The following is a 17,198-nucleotide window of genomic DNA, read 5'->3' as shown; positions in this document are numbered from 1 at the left end:
GTTCACCCTAAATATGGACTTCATATGAGTAAGAACAGCAGCCTTAATAGATGTATAATCTATGGCCCGGATTCACGTAGCACTTACGCCGATGTATCTCGAGATACTCCGCGTAAGTGCGCCTGACTCTGAAAGCAAGATACGCCTGAAAATAGGCTTCATCCGACCGGCGTAAGTTTCCTACGCCATTGTATCGTGGGCGCATATTTACGCTAGCCGCAAGGGGCGCTCCCATTGATTTACGATTCCAATATGCAAATGAGTGAGATACGCCGATTCACGAACGTACTTGTGCCCGGAGCATTAATATACGCAGTTTACGTAAGTCGTACGTCCGGCGTAAAGTTAAGCCTCATAAAGCAGGTGTAAGTCAGCAGCATCAATGCAAATGGCTGCACCAGGGAACACAGCCGTCGTTTTTTACGTCGTTTACGTAGTACGTGAATAGGGCTAGTCGTAGGTTACGTTCAAGTCTTAGGCAGTGATTCAACGTAACTTAGGCAGTTGTTTCGACGTGATTCTGAACATGCGCACTGGGAAGCGTCCATGGGACGGCACATGCGCCGTTCGTTATTCATATCTTGATGGCGCTCAGCCCATTATTTACATGGGGTCACGCCTCATTAGCATGGCTCACGCCCACTGCCACTTACGATGAGTTACGCCGAGGGAACCCAGCGTAGATTAGGGAGCAAGTGCTTTGTGAATACTGTGCTCGCCGCTCTGCGCTACATCGGCGTATTGTATATTCGATACGCTACGCCGGCATAACTATGCGCCAAGGTATGTGAATCTGGGCCAATGTTTTTTTTTCCGTAGGTGAATATTTACCTTTATTCACATGGATTTAGTGTAGCTTCCGGGTATCGTTCCCCGCGGAAGTGAGCGTGTCCTTCGTTTTCCCCGACTGCCCAGTGGCTTGTGGGTGCTGTGTGCAGTGTCTCCTGGGAGTGATGTGTCGAGACTCCCAGGAAATGATCTTTACTGCAGCACGACTACCAGGAAGTCTTTGCTTGTGGGCTTCACAATGACCACAAGCAAGATGGAAACCGACAGGAAGAAATTTTAAAAATCGTTCTTTATCGTGGAAAATTAAGCAATTCTCGAGGATGCGGCTAGCCAGTAAGTGTTACTTTTACATGTATGTAACTATGCATTGCACCTGAAACAAAAAAATCGCGAATCCGCGGAACCTCCACTTTAACTCCTGATTGTCAGGCAAATTTCCTCCACACCCACCAAAGTATAAAACAAGAGCACCCTTATGGGGGACACATGCCAGGAGGATGCATGCTGGGGTTTTTACAACAGTGGCATTCTTCAATTAAGTGGTACTTCTGCTCTTGCACTTTAGTGATTGAGCAAAGTGAACATCTACAGCAAGCTACTTTACAAATTACCAGACTGCAGGTGAGGTGACCTTGTTTCCCCATTCAGCTCTCCTTTCTCTCTGTAACATGCGCTCTTTACCTCTCCTTTTCACGGTTGCATCCTCTCTCCTTAAACTCTCTTTCACCCCACTTCTCCACTCCACAATCTGTATATATCACCCTCACTTATGCCCTCTTCTTATTATTGCACTCATAACCTTCACCTCATTCTAATCCCACACGCTAAAACCCCAGGATGCTGAGCCATGTCCCCTTATATAAATCGCACTCTCATATCACCACCCTCACCCTTCTGCTTCTCATAACCTTTTGAGATATATCCCAAAACCCTGGGCCTCCTATATTTAAATGTTCCCAATGCACCCATCACCCTGTACCCTCTGGTAGCAGAGGCAATCCACACAATTTAATCTCCATTTCTCTTCTTACCAAAACTTTCCACCCCTACTCCTGTGCCCTTTGGAATGCCTGCTCTGTCTGGAACAAAGTCATTTCTGTTCATGACCTCTTTGTCACTAACTCCTTCAATCTACTTGCTGTCACCGAAACCAGGCTTCATGGATCTGACACTGCTTCTCCTGCTTCCCTCTCCCATGGTGGCCTTCTTTGGGCTCACTCTCCCAGATCCAGTGGATTCTAAAGAGGTCAAATGGGAATCCCTTGTCCCCAAAGAGCATTTTACAGGTTTTTCCTTTCTGTCCCTCTCATCATTTGAAGCTCACTGTATACGTCTATATTCTCCAATTTCCTTAAGAATTGCTGTGATCTTCCAAGCCCCTGGACCGGTATCAACTTTTCTTGATGAGTTCTCTACCTGGCTACCTTACCTTCTTTCTTGTGATATTCTGGACGACTGTGCACTCCATGCAATCTCTTCAACAGTCCTTTTCCTCTCTCTGATCAGCACCATATTTGTTTTGCTCTCTCTCTGTCTTCCACCACCTTTCCCTCCAATCGCCTGAAAATTACCTGTACAAACCATCGCCATTTCAACCCTTCTCTTCTCTATTCTGCTACTGACCACTTCTATAACAAAATCTCACCCCTGTCCTGCTCCAATCTAGCCAGTTCTGTCTACAACAAATCCCTGTCCTCCACCTTGGACAGATTCATCCCTCTTACTACACACAGAATCAGGCCCTGACCCCTAGAATCCTGGCAAACAGATGAAACCAGAAGTCTCAAAAAATGTAGCCGAACTCATGGCGTAAGACTAAATCTCACAAAGACTTAAAGCAATATACACCTGCCCTCCAAAAATTCCTCCCTCCACACTGCCAAGCGGACCTATTTTTATCACTCTCATTAACACCTTCTCATCCAGTCCTGTCAACTCTTCTCTACCTTTAACTCTCTACTTCATCCTCCCCTCCTCCATCCACTAACTCACGTACTGCCCAGGAGATTGTCAATCACTTTTAAAAATAAGATTCATTTAATTTGTGATGAAATCTCCAATCTGGTATCCCCCCAATTAACACTACATGTCCACAGGTACAATCAACACTCCCCTTATTCAACCCTGTTACTATAGACAGTGTTGCTTAACTTTTTTCTAGCGCCCACCTAACCACCTGTCCCCTGCACCCGGTTCCCACTCAAATACTGCGGTCAACCTCTGACTCTATTCTACACTCTCTAACTCACATCTTAAATTTCTCCCTCTCTTCTGGCCTATTTTCCAACACTCTAAAACATGCACTAGTGACCCCCTTAAAAATCCTTCTTTGGACTCTACACAGTGTAGAGTCTGTTGATCCCTCCTGGGGAAGAACTCTAAGGCCGATAGGTCCAAACCGATGGTTAGCACACAAAAGCATCGGTTCAAAACCTGCGCATGCTCAGAATCAAGTCGACGCATGCTTGGGAGCATTGAACTTTGTTTTTCTCAGAACGTTGTTGTGTTTTACGTCACCGCGTTCTGACTCGATCGGATTTTGGAACGATGGTGTGTACACACATCAGACCATCAGTCTACTTCAGCGGTGAACCGATGAAAACGATTCGTCGAACCATTCTCATCGGATGGATCGACCGTGTGTACGCGGCCTAATACGTTCAGTCCATGAACCTATCATGAAGTACTTATTTGGGGGTTTACACAGCATATCCCTCCTGGTGTATGGATTGCAGTTCACTAATATACTGCCTACTCTGAAGTATCACTCTGTATCTTCCTTATATGGGCTTGCTGGGGTTGTTCTCGTATCCATTCTCCCCTTATGTGAATTCTGAAGACCTATGTATCGTCTATTCTGGAACCACCGGTTCCCCTGACTTTGCTTTGCCAGCACTGCACTTTCTCTGCATTAGCTAATCTCTTTCCTATATTGGATATCTGCGTTAGCCACATGCTAATCAAGATTTGAACTTGCAAGGTATTTTCTTCTGCCATCCATATTTACGCCTGTTTTTAGATATCTGGTCTTTTTCTTTCCAATGCCTTAAAAAAATGAATGTGTTAGTATCTCATTTATAAATTGATGTTTTTGTTTTTTTATATAGTGAGATCCCTTACTTGCTTCTGCAATTATTGTATCCTGAATTGCATCCTGAAGAAGCCCAACACATTGATGTATTTGGGTTCTCATCATATAATATGTATTCATATGTATGATTTTTAATATTTGCACTGTCCTTTTATCTTATTTCATGTATGTGTATGTTTTTTTCTATTAAAAATATATATTTTCTATGTATCCCCATTGTTTACTGTGCCGCTAAAGTCCGAATAGGGTTTACCTCTTGGTTTCCCTTTTTTTCCTCTTGTGCCAAAGACCAGTGAACCTTCACTGTTTTCCTCATTTTTGTACATGCCTTATATTTATTCAATATGTTGGATTGAAAAAAAAAACAGGAAGCTTTAAAGGAAACAGATTGCTTTTTTCACTGGGCTTAAAATTTTTACTTCTTATGCAATGCGCAAAATTCCGATACGATACGCATGCTCGGAAACAATTTTACGCATGCTCGGAAGCATTGAACTTAATTTTCTCGGCTTGTCGTAGTGTTGTAAGTCACTGTGTTCTTGACAGTCGAAAGTTCCGAGAACTTTTGTGTGACCATGTATATGCAAGCCAAGCTTAAGCGGAATTCCGGCAGAAAAACAATCCAAGGTTTTTCCAACAGAAAATCCGATCGTGTGTACGGGGCATTAGAGCATGTTTACATCTCACTTATGAAGAAATAAATTCATAAAATTATCATTTGAACCTGTTTATCACATTTGTCAAATATTTCACATGTAAGTCCATGCAAGGTCAGGTTCCACACCCCATAATCGTATCTCAGGTGCTTGATCAGCGTGTCTCCACTGAAGCAATCAATAGTGTCAGCAACAGGAATGCCACACACCAAGATAAAATATCCAGCAGGAATAAGTTCTATTCCAACATACTTGCACAAGGTAAAGCACTTAAAGGGTTTGTAAAGGTTTGTCTTTTATTTTATAAATAGGTTCCTTTAAGCTAGTGCATTGTTGGTTCACTTACCTTTTCCTTCGATTTCCCTTCTAAATGTTTTTTTTCTTTGTTTGAAATTCTCACTTCCTGTTTCTCCTCAGTAAGCTTTCCGCCATCATCCGAGCAGTGGAAAGTAATTTAGAACAGCTTACTGAACACCTTACTGAAGAGAAACAGTAAGTGAGAAATTCAGATAAAGAAAACAAAGAAAAAATAACATTTAGAAGGGAAATTGAAGGAAAAGGTAAGTGAACCAACAATGCACTAGCTTAAAGTAACCTATTTAGAAAATAAAAATCAAACCTTTACAACCCCTTTAAGGAATTAATTTTCATCTTGATGTTCATCTTTTATATTTAATATTTTTAGTATATTTTATTGTTATATAGTACAAAACAACAAATACTCAAAGGAAAAAATAAATAAAAATTAGAGCATTGTCACATTGCCTTTTTTTTAAAACAGAAAAACAAAAGTAGCAAACAACAGAAAACACCAATAAAAGTAAAAAAAACACTCAGAACACAAATAGTGAAGAGTAATTTTAAAGTCCTTGTAAAACCACCCAAACCTGCTTTAAACCACAATAATTGTGCCTTCCTCACTGATTCCAGTACAATTCACAATTTTGCGTAATTTTGGAAAAATAAAATGGGACAAATTTTCCCATGCCAGATATTTTGTTTCCCTTCTCCCAGTCATAATCCTGAAATGCTACATATGGTTTAATCTAAACCTGTCTGCGTTTCAGTTCCACTTCATAGCATTCTACTAAACAAACTAGCATCATAGAAAGCATCTACACCAAGAGGAGTTAAGGAAAAAGTTTATTACTACCATTTTTGTCACTACCAGCATTGTGATTGCCACAATAATGCTATACTCTCACATCACTATAACTGATTAAGGCAGACTTTTTGTGCGATTTCCTGTATATATTAAAAACAAAAATATAGTTTACTAAATTGGCAAACTATGTGTGAGATTTGTCTTATTCAATCCAACTACAGGGAGTGCAGAATTATTAGGCAAATTAGTATTTTGACCACATCATCCTCTTTATGGATGTTGTCTTACTCCAAGCTGTATAGGCTCGAAAGCCTACTACCAATTAGGCATATTAGGTGATGGGCATCTCTGTAATGAGAAGGGGTGTGGTCTAATGACATCAACACTCTATATCAGGTGTGCATAATTATTAGTCAACTTCCTTTCCTTTGGCAAAATGGGTCAAAAGAAGGACTTGACAGGCTCAGAAAAGTCAAAAATAGTGAGATATCTTGCAGAGGGATGCAGCACTCTTAAAATTGCAAAGCTTCTGAAGCGTGATCATCGAACAATCAAGCGTTTCATTCAAAATAGTCAACAGGGTCGCAAGAAGCGTGTGGAAAAACCAAGGCGCAAAATAACTGCCCATGACCTGAGAAAAGTCAAGCGTGCAGCTGCCAAGATGCCACTTGCCACCAGTTTGGCCATATTTCAGAGCTGCAACATCACTGGAGTGCCCAAAAGCACAAGGTGTGCAATACTCAGAGACATGGCCAAGGTAAGAAAGGCTGAAAAACGACCACCACTGAACAAGACACACAAGCTGAAACGTCAATACTGGGCCAAGAAATATCTCAAGACTGATTTTTCTAAGGTTTTATGGACTGATGAAATGAGAGTGAGTCTTGATGGGCCAGATGGTGGGCCCGTGGCTGGATTGGTAAAGGGCAGAGAGCTCCAGTCCGACTCAGACGCCAGCAAGGTGGAGGTGGAGTACTGGTGTGGGCTGGTATCATCAAAGATGAGCTTGTGGGGCCTTTTCGGGTTGAGGATGGAGTCAAGCTCAACTCCCAGTCCTACTGCCAGTTTCTGGAAGACACCTTCTTCAAGCAGTGGTACAGGAAGAAGTCTGCATCCTTCAAGAAAAACATGATTTTCATGCAGGACAATGCTCCATCACACGCGTCCAAGTACTCCACAGCGTGGCTGGCAAGAAAGGGTATAAAAGAAGAAAAACTAATGACATGGCCTCCTTGTTCACCTGATCTGAACCGCATTGAGAACCTGTGGTCCATCATCAAATGTGAGATTTACAAGGAGGGAAAACAGTACACCTCTCTGAACAGTGTCTGGGAGGCTGCGGTTGCTGCTGCACGCAATGTTGATGGTGAACAGATCAAAACACTGACAGAATCCATGGATGGCAGGCTTTTGAGTGTCCTTGCAAAGAAAGGTGGCTATATTGGTCACTGATTTGTTTTTGTTTTGTTTTTGAATGTCAGAAATGTATATTTGTGAATGTTGAGATGTTATATTGGTTTCACTGGTAAAAATAAATAATTGAAATGGGTATATATTTTTTTTTTGTTAAGTTGCCTAATAATTATGCACAGTAATAGTCACCTTCACACACAGATATCCCCCTAAAATAGCTAACACTAAAAACAAACTAAAAACTACTTCCAAAAATATTCAGCTTTGATATTAATGGGTTTTTTGGGTTCATTGAGAACATGGTTGTTGTTCAATAATAAAATGAATCCTCAAAAATACAACTTGCCTAATAATTCTGCACTCCCTGTAAAATCAAAGCATATGATGGCCAAGTTTAAAAGTAATATCCTTTCTAGAAAGAAATGGTTATATTTGTTTACATTTTGAGTGATGGTCTTGTCTTACCATTCCACTCACAGTTATACAGTTCTCCAATATCGTGCTGTCTTTCTTAAGAAAGTATATATTACAGAACAAAAATGGTGAAATGCCAACTTGCTGTTGGAGCACTGAATGACCTTTCTAGTTATAGAAGTTGGTGTGTCAAGAAAAGTATGAAAGCAAATGAACTTAGAATCGTATCTATAGAAACGTAGACATTTTAAATACCACATGAGACATATGGAACATCAGGCAGCACAGTGGTTTAGTGGTTATCACTGCTACCTTGCAGTACTCTTTAAATCCCAAAAAAGGACACTTTCTGCATGAAATTTGCATGTTATCTCTGTGCTTGCGTGGGTTTCTTCTGGGTTCTTTCCCACACTTCTTGAGAGTAGGGACCGCTGTGAAAACCTAAAGTGCTGTGTTAATTGCCTTTAAGGAACAAAGCTTCACCCTTTTTAAAATAATATATATGTTATTTTAGAAAAGATATCTTTCATTTAGCCATAGAAAACCTTTTCCAGCTAATAAGGTAGAGAGCAGTATTGCTTGATCTTTGTAGGGAGGTTGAAACTGATTGTGATGCTTGCAACCTCTTGACACCGAGAGTATGCAAATATGCGGCCTCTCATCGGGTGGGCCTTGACACCAAGAGGCCACATATTTTCACACATGAATGTAAACAACCATGTGTAGAGAGCACAGCGCCTAGCAGAAAGCTACTACTTCTTGCGATCGGGAGCTTTCTGATCATTTGACCACTGTGATAGTCATGGTGGTCACATGATCATAAACCCTGTTTCACCCTAAAAAAAAATTCTAAGAATTACATCCAGCATACTAAGCATACTGAAGACATTTACTGTATGCAGGTCTTATTTTTTTTTTATCCGTACATACCGTTATATTGTCATTTTGTCCAGGGCTTCTGGGTTCTGATGACTGGGGGACTGGGCGTTCCTATCCTTCGGTTAGATGATTGACGGCTTGTGAAACAGTTCCCCTGTCACACAACCCGCGTCACCTGATTTCCGGAAATAGCCGAGCTGCGAGTCGGCACTATACGGCGCCTGCGCAGTCAGCTCTACACGGCCGTATAGTGCCGACTCGCAGCTCAGCTATTTACGGAAATCTGGTGACGCGCGTTGTGCGACAGGGGACCTGTTTCACAAGCCGTCAATCATCTACCCCAAGGATAGGAATGCCCAGTCCAACAGTCATCATAACCCTGAGGCAGGGATAGGAACGCCCAGTCCCGCAGTCATCAGAACGCGGAAGCCCTGGACAAAATCAGAATATAACGGTATGTACGGATAAAAAAAAAAAAAAACCTGCATACAGTAAATGTCCTTAGTATGCTGGCTCTAATGTTAGAAATAGTTTTTTTAGGGTGAACCCCCGCTTTAAGGGGCCCGGAGGCACTGTTGATAAGGGTTTAAGTATGATCAACCTAAAATGTATCTAAGCCTCTAAACCAAAATGTAATATATGGAAGATTACCAGTACTTAGATACAATATATTAATTAGTCACTGTGGGCCTAATCCACAAAAGGGATACGCCGGTGTATCTACTGATACGCCATCGTATCCCTGTTTCTATCTATGGAACTGATCCACAGAATCAGTTTCACATAGATAGGCAGAAGATCCGACATGTGTAAGGGACTTACACTGTCGGATCTTAGGATGCAGTACCGCAGCCGCCGCTGGGGGCATTTCTCGTCGAAATGCCGCTTCGGGTATGTAAATTAGCACTTACGGAGATCCACAAAGCTTTTAAGCTTTGTTTTTTCTCCGTAAGTATTAGTTTGCCGTCGCAATATTAGGGCTGCTTTTACAAGGCCTAAACTGTTTACACCTTTTAAAAGTAGACCCTTCTATCCCGAGTCGCTGTCATTTTTTTTTTACATTTTTTTTTCCCGCCGCAACTCGTTTTTTTTTTTTTACGCCCGTCGCGATTCTCAAAACCCGGCGCAACGTAAAACAAAGCAAAGCACGTCGGGAAAATGACGTTGGGAGCATACGCAGTACGTCCGGCGCGGGAGCGCGCCTAATTTAAATGGGACTCGCCCCATTAAATTAGGAACGTCTTGCGCCGGACGGATTTAAGTTGCACCGCTCAAAATTTCTAGGTAAGTGGTTTGTGGATCGGGCACTTAAGTAGAGATTTTGCGGTGGTGTAACTTAAATGGCAAAAGTTACGTTGCGCCGGGTTTTTGTGGATTAGGCCCTGTTTTCCTAATTTTAACCTAGTGATCCTGTCAGTAACACTCCTCCTTTCCTATGATGACAATGCTCATTCACGCTACCGTACCTGAGGAGAGTACAAAACACCTCCACTCTCTTTATCTACATAACATAAGAGGGGTTGTTCTGTAGTTCACATAGTTGACTTGGGAAAAGCTCATAACAATGCTTGAGATTTCACTGCAGCACAGGAAGAATACACAGGCGAGTAGGAGCTCACTGATTTGTTGCTCCTATCACTGTATTATTTTCCACTTATCAAACTGTTTGAATGGGGTATTCAACAGATGAAAGTGAAGCAGATGAAATAAGTTAATTCATATGGTTTGAATATAATGGTATAATCAGGTAGTGGGTTCATTTACAACTTGCTTAATTCTTCAGAAAATGTTTGATGAGTGTATATGTCTGTCTGGGTTTGATTTGCTGACCATTCATTAAACCTGTCATGAAATTTGAAAATTGCAAACTTAAATTGAGCACAATTAAAATTTATGGGGGTGAGTCTTAAAAATAAATTCTGAACAAATGGGCAAGGGTTTGTCAAATAAAAAATGTAAGGAGCTGGGCGCTGCCATACACCAATGGCAATAAATAATACCAAAATAATTTACAGAGGGGTGGGGGTCCTCTTTTAATGCAACTTCCATACTGGCATGGTACAAAAACACAAAGTATTTAAATGACATGCTTCAGAGATGTCTTTGATCTGTATTTAGTGTTCCAAAATAGTGCAATGCGCATGGACAGCGTCAGTGACACTACATATTTTCCATGTGTAAGAATTTTTTTAAACTTTCTATTATTACATTTCATAAATACAGAAGAACTCCAATCTGAAATTACGGGATAAAGCTTTTAAAGGTAGTTTTGACTGGGACACCTGATTTTTTTTTTATACAATACTAATAGGCTTGCATTGACCAGTAGAAGGACTATAGTGGTACCTGATGGAGTAGATAAACTCAAACCAGAGCTATCATATAAGCAAAGTTAGAGTATAAGAAAGGGGAGGGGGCGGAAATTGGAGAAGAAACGGGGGAAAGGAGGGGGAAGGAAAGGAAGAAAAACATGGAGAGGAGAGGGATGAAAAGAAAATAGATACCGAAGGAGGAAAATAGCTTGGAAGAAGGGGGAGAAGGGGGCGGTGGGGGGGGGAAGGGGGGAAAAAAGAGAAAAGAACAAGAGATGAGGAAGAAACAAGGAGGACAAGGGAGAAAAGAAAGAAGTTATTGGTTTGAGCATAGCTAACTAGAGCTAACTGGTGAGCTTAATTTAAAGGCAGGGTTGGGAACTGCTATACAGTATAAATCAGCAATTGAATTTAGTTGACGCTTATGCCGCGTACACACGACCGTTTTTCGGGATGTAAAAAATGTTTTTTTTTTAATGTCATTAAAAACGATGCTGGGAGTGTCCACAAATACTTAAATACTGGGACGAGGTCAGGAAATGGATAGTAGCCATCACAGAAACCAAATTAGAGCTTACCGCAGCTGCCTGCCTGATCAACGTCAACACCCTCCCCATAAGTAGATACAAGAAGTCTCTCACTAGACATCTCTTTTTAGCAGCTAAAACACTCATTCCTCTCCATTGGAAGTACAGATATGTTCCTAAAATCACAGAATGGTTAGATAGAGTACACCACATATACAAAATGAAAGAAACAGCGGCCATGAAGAGAGAGAACAGCACAAGTTTTATTAAAACCTGGCGGGCATGGGTTTCTTTCTTATACTCCTCTGAATACCAGTCACTTAATACATAATTCTTAAATTACCAAGTAAAGTGTTTAAGGTGAATAGACACCAAATAGACAGTACTATGTCCCTTTGTTCTACACCTGTTTCATACTAATCCTTCTCATACAATGTTTCCCAAATGATAGAATGGTTATAATTTTTACTTTTTCATGCTCCTTTAAGAAGCTACGACCCCCCCTCCTTCCCTTCCCCCTAACCTATCCCTCTCCTTCCCCATTCCAACCCCCTTCTATGATTCTTTTAAAGTATAAGTACTTTTTATGTTCAAGCTTTGATTGTACGAATTTCTATGTTACACTTGCATAACTTGTTACTGTAATAAGCTTCAATAAAACCCTTTAAATGTGAAAAAAAAACACTCGTGTGTAGGCTCCAGTGCATTGTTCACGACGTAAAAAATGGCCATTAACAGACTGAAAAGCGTGAATCGTCTTTTACTAGTACAAAATCAGCAAAACCAGCCCCAAGGGTGGCGCCATCCGAATGGAACTTCCCCGTTATAGTGCCGTCGTACGTGTTGTACGTCACTGCGCTTTGCTAGAGCATTTTTTTCACGATTGTGTGTAGGCAAGGCCGGTTTAACAATAATCGGGTTGAAAAAAAACTGCAACAAATCATGCTGTAGTAAGGAAATACCACATACCAGTATAACCACAAGCATCAGATGTGCTTTAATGCTGATCTGTGACACTGATTAGGTCATATTTTATATTAAAAATAGCGAGAGGCCAACGGTCTTTAAAACACTGGCCCAGACCCTGCTATTTTCCCACCCTTTACTACTATTTTTCATGTTCATTTTTCTTCATTAGATTAATATTCTTAATTTTTTTTTCATTGATCAATTATTTTCATTTCCAGGTAATGTCATCCCAGCTCTGTTTAAGCAAACATAGTGGTAAAGGATGTCAAGGCTGCAAGAAAAATGCTTACAAGAGATTTATATCTCCAGAATTAAAGGCAGGACTACCTTATTTTGCTCCCACAGATGTGAATACTAATAGAATAATATTGATATGGCTCTGTGTGGCTTGCTGCAGCAGTGAAATTGTAACCAGAATAGTCCACCCGAACCGAATGGAAGTCTAAAGAGAATGATGCGGATGCCAAAGAAAAAGGTCTTCTAGCCAGCTTTCTTTGTTGTGGTGATTGCATGGAGGCCAAGCAGATCAAAGCTTATAAATATTTTCTGATTCCAAAAGCAAACATTACCCACTTACCTGACAAAGTTGATAAGTTTGATGAGAATGTTTTGCTAAAACAAGTCAATGCTTGTGACAGAATTACTTTTTACAGTATTACATGTTAATGCAGCCCATTGGGTAAGACCTAAGGGCCAGATTCACAGTAGAAATACGCCGGCGTATCTACTGATACTCCGGCGTATTTTAAAATTTGCCACGTCGTATCTTTAGTTTGAATTTTCAAACCAAGATACGACAGCTTTAGGCTTCGATCCGACAGGCGTACGGCTTTGTACGCCTTTGGATCGTAGGTGTAATACTTTGGCGCCCGATGGGTGGAGTTTGCGTCGTTTTCCGCGTCGGGTATGCTAATTAGCTGTTTACGGCGATTCACAGTAGAAATACGCCGGCGTATCTACTGATACTCCGGCGTATTTTAAAATTTGCCACGTCGTATCTTTGGTTTGAATTCTCAAACCAAGATACGACGGCTTTAGGCTTCGATCCGACAGGCGTACGTGGATCGTAGGTGTAATACTTTGGCGCCCGCTGGGTGGAGTTTGCGTCGTTTTCCGTGTCGGGTATGCTAATTAGCTGTTTACGGCGATCCACGAAGGTACGCGCGTTCGTCGCATTCTCTTACGTCGTCGCTAGTCGGCTTTTCCCGGCGGATAGTTACGGCTGCTATTTCATGGCTTAGATTTAGACTGCCCATGTTAAAGTATGGCCGTCGTTCCCGCGTCGAATTTAATATTTTTTTTTTGCGTAAGTCGTCCGTGAATAGGAATGGACGTAACGCACGTCGCCGTTCAAAAGATTACGTCGGTGCGATGTTATTTCATGCAAAGCACGGCGGTGCGGGAACGCGACTAATTTAAATGATACACGCACCATTTGAATTAGGCGGGCTTGCGCCGGACGCATTTATGCTACGCCGCCGCAAGTTTACAGGCAAGTGCTTTGTGAATCAAGCACTTGCGCTTAAAACTTGCGGCGGTGCAACGTAAATGGGATACGTTAGACCGCCGCAAATGTACTAAGTGTGTTTAGGCAGCTACTGAATAACTTCATGTTTTGTGAATGCTTTAAGAGTAGTTATATAATTTTTCCTCCTGTTCTGTCATATCGACTATTTTCTTAGATGAATAAAAATGGTTGGTACGACTATTAGTAATGGCATTAAGAGTTTCTAAATTAAAAATACAAATAAAAATTAAGATCCTGTAGAGGATACAACAGTGTCAGCAGGACAATTTTAATTTCAGGGATAAATTAGGATACTATGTACTGATATGTTGTAGACCAGGTATCACCAGATATATGAGCATTAAAGTGTAGATTAGACTCAAATGCAAAAAAACAAGTAAAAAAAAATAGAAGTTTATTGAACATAAAACACAGATGAAAACAACATATACACAACGACCTCTATAACACAAGTGAACATGCATGTAAAAGTACAGACAATCTAATTTATGTAACTAACTATACACAAAACAATATACAAAAACAGATGAGACAAAATCAAGTAAAGCAAGCCTATGCAAGTGGTGCAGGGAACAGTGAGTAAAACAGGTCAGGAACAGGGCCATGGATGTCTGTCAGGTTCATGGGGAGCAGGTGTAGGTGGAAAAATAGGATCAGGAGCATGTATAAGTGACTCAGGATCACAGATTTTTTTTTTTAATCATAGATTTTTATTGAAAAATAGAAGGTTACATATGAAATATAAAGCAATGAAATATAAAGTAATGTTTACATCACATTACATGAACATAGTAGATAATGAATGTTAAACTGACTTCTACAATAAAATGTTCTTATCCGAGCTACCTATATACACATAGCTTAAAGCGGGGGTTCCGCTGGAAATCTTTTTTTTTTTTTTAATCTGTGCATCTACTGCTTTTAACATAGTTATCAGTGTACTCACATCTCTGAATTTTATAGCCATCCGCATGCACATTCGGCCGTAAAGAATTATTTATAAAAATTCGTCCTGTCAGGTTCCATCTTGCTTGTGGGCACTGTGAAGCCCAAAGCATATACTTCCGGTGAGGGGCGCCGTCAACACTTCACGGTTGCCATCACAACGGCCGGTGTCATGAAAAGTGCACACCCCATTGTGACGGTAGCCACAGCTTCAGTAGTATCAGCTCAAGCTCACAAAGAGTACTGCAGCTGATCACAAAATCCCACGATATTTCGTCATTCAGTGTTATAAATCGTCTCCTGGGAAGCGAGACACTGTGCTCCCAGGAAACATTGCGATCTAGTCCCAGAAAACACTGGGGCGCTGAGGAATGAAGTGACACACCCACTCCCGCAGGAGTGATAACCAGAAGTGCCTGCTAATTTCGCCTGATTAAAGGAATTAAAATGATTTAAAAAATTATGCATAGCGGACTGTTTATGTAGTTAGTGTGCTGGTCTGAATGAGCTGCAGTTTATTATGAGGGTGAACCTCTGCTTTAAGACCTCAACAGAAGGTAGAGCCTGTCACCCCAAGTGGGTACAAACTGTGAGAAGGCTCCTTCATAGACATAGCAAAAGGTTGAGGGTCCCAGATGGTGGAGAATGTAGTAAATCCTATCATTGTAGGTTACCAACCAGTAAACAACAAACATTGATACTATCTGAACACAATAACAGGAAAGCACACTTTTTTGGTCTTGGTGAAGTTTTGTTTTAGCAGCTTCTATAGTAGATCTTCTGATGCGACCACACCTATTATTAGGTCTTACCACTAAATGGCTTGTTGTTCGGGTATCATAAACATATTAGCCATAGGGGAATAGGCAAGTGAGAGGAGGCATAGCGAGAAGTTCTCCAGATCTACCAATATTTATGGAAGGTCGGAGCTCTTCTTTCTGCGGTGCTTACTAGCTCATTATGGATTTTGCTTTTCAGGTGTTAAAAAAAAAAAAACGGGTTTACTACCGCTTTAAAGAGACCTCTGGGGTGGGCAGGAAGGAGTTGAAGTGTATCTTAAAGCGGTGGTTCACCCTCCTTAACATCATTATAGCATTACATTCGGCATCGTAGCGCGAGCTACAGTATGCCGGTCTTACATTTTTTATCCCCGTACTCACTGTGCTATTGATCATTGAAGATTCCGACTCCCGCGGGGAATGGGCGTGCCTATGGAGAGGGAGGATGATTGACGGCCGGCTCTGGCACGTCACGCTCCCCGAAGACAGCCGGAGTAGGTCTCGGCTCTTCACGGCGCCTGCGCACAGGCTATGCGCAGGCGCCGTGAAGAGCCAAGCCTATTTCGGCTATTTCCGGAGAAGCGTGACGTGCCAGGGCCGGCCGTCAATCACCTTCTCTCACCATAGGAACGCCCATTCCCCGGAATCTTCAATGATCCATAGCACAGTGAGTACGGGGATAAAAAATGTAAGACCGGCATACTGTAGCTCGCGCTACGATGCCGAATGTAATGCTAGAATAAATTTGTTTTTTTTTTGTTTTTTAATAGGGTGAACCCCCGCTTTAACCACAGCAATAAACTTATAGTGGCCATAATTTACACATGCAAATTGAAGAGACTTTAGCCTGAGAGCATTTAGTTTTACCCCGTTGCAAATAACATATTTACATGCAGTTTCAATGACCAAAGAGCTATGCTTATTTGTTTTAAATACACCCTATAAGTGGTCCTGTTTCCAGTGTCCACAGGGCCTTGAAAAAGTATTCAACCCTTGAAATTTTCCAAATTTTGTCATGTTACAACCAAAAATTTAAATGTATTTTTTGGGGATTTTATGTGGTAGACCAACACAAAGTGGTACATAATTGTGAAGTACAGGGAAAATGATAAATGGTTTTCAAAATGTTTTATACATACAAATATCTAAAACATGTGGCATGCATTTGTTTTCAGCGCCCTTTAGCCTGAGTTCACACTAGTCCAGTGCAAATTACAGCTCTGTTTTCTGTGCAAAGATAAAAATGATTCATTCAGAGGATCCTCTCCGTTGTAGCTGCAGATCAGCTAACCTGGGAGAAGGGGTAGGTGAAGGAGGAGGGGGAGAGCATTCCTGTTCAGAATGGAACACATCTGCAAATCAGATGCATTCCCATTGAAATTGAATTGCTGAAATTTGTACCAAACTGCCTAGAAAATGCACACAAACTTTGTGCAATTCGGAGTGTGGTTGCAGCGCACATATGTGAACCATAACTTTTGAAAATTTCATGTTTGCAAATGTTCTGCAATTTGGATGTGGTGTAAGACACATCCGATTTGCAATAGTGTGAACCCAGTCTAACTCTGATACCCCTAACTAAAATCTAGTGGAACCAATTGCCTTCAGAAGTCACCTAATTATTAAATAGAGTCCTCCTGTGTGTAATTTAATCTCAGTATAAAGAAAGCTGTTCTGTGAAGCCCTCAGAGGTTTGTTAGAGAACCTTAGTGAACAAAAATAATCATGAAGGCCAAGGAACACACTAGACAGGTCAGGGATAAACTTGTGGAGAAGTTTAAAGCAGGGCTA

The sequence above is a fragment of the Rana temporaria genome, chromosome 3, assembly GCF_905171775.1.
Source record: "Rana temporaria chromosome 3, aRanTem1.1, whole genome shotgun sequence".
Lineage (NCBI taxonomy): Eukaryota > Metazoa > Chordata > Amphibia > Anura > Ranidae > Rana > Rana temporaria.
Note: the sequence above shows the minus strand (reverse complement) of the source record.